Genomic DNA, 316 nt, shown 5'->3' with positions numbered 1-316 from the left:
CCTCGAGAATGGCCATGGATCCCCAGAGTTCTGGCAGAATCTTACAATACAGTACATTGACTGGTTTACCCTCGTTATCCATGTCCACAATACCTCGAACAGTGACGCTTAAATGGAGAGGATAAAGGAAAATATTACATCCAGGACCAACAGAAAATGTGAGGAAGAAAACTTAATGTGTCAATATGTTTTCAACAATGTAACTTGAAGTGGAGTATGCTAAGTAGAGCTAGAAAAATTCCCCTTCCTGTGCATTTAATCTCCACATATCATCAGTTATCATAGATAAATAATATCAGTTCTGCTGTACAAGAAA

Source organism: Pelobates fuscus, chromosome 5 (assembly GCF_036172605.1).
Source record: "Pelobates fuscus isolate aPelFus1 chromosome 5, aPelFus1.pri, whole genome shotgun sequence".
NCBI classification, from domain to species: Eukaryota; Metazoa; Chordata; class Amphibia; order Anura; family Pelobatidae; genus Pelobates; species Pelobates fuscus.
Note: the sequence above shows the minus strand (reverse complement) of the source record.